Consider the following 572-nt stretch of genomic DNA (forward strand, 5'->3'; position numbering starts at 1 on the left):
ATTCAAGTAGAGGAATACACTTTATGGGTAAATAAAAGATGTCCATATACCAAAAATTGGAGATGAATTGGTATTGATGAACAAACTTTGGGCCCGAATGAAGTTAACAAATCCAACTTTGATTTTTTTCAAATGTACTTATTTATTTTTAAAATTGACATACAAAATCGTATGTATTTATCATGAACAACATGTGTTGTAGTACAGTAAGTCCTCATACAACATCACAAATAGGTCCTGGAAAATGATGTATAAAAACAGCATTTTTTCCTCATTGACATTACAATGAAATGATGTTGAACAAAACGATGTTATTAAAAGATGTGCTGTATGTTGTTTCACTTAAAGTCGCAGTTTCCAAAAATGTATTGACTGTGTTAAATGAGGACTTACTGTATAAATATATTGTGGAATGGTTAAATCTAGATAACTAACAAATGTATTACTTTTCTTAGTTTTTATTTTTGTGGTGAGAACACTTAACATCCACTCTTCTAGCATCTTTTCAAGAATATAATATATTGCCATTAACTGTAATTGCTATGCTGTAAAATAGACCTCTTGAACTTACT

The sequence above is a fragment of the Pongo abelii genome, chromosome 5 (assembly GCF_028885655.2).
Source record: "Pongo abelii isolate AG06213 chromosome 5, NHGRI_mPonAbe1-v2.0_pri, whole genome shotgun sequence".
Classification (NCBI taxonomy): Eukaryota; Metazoa; Chordata; class Mammalia; order Primates; family Hominidae; genus Pongo; species Pongo abelii.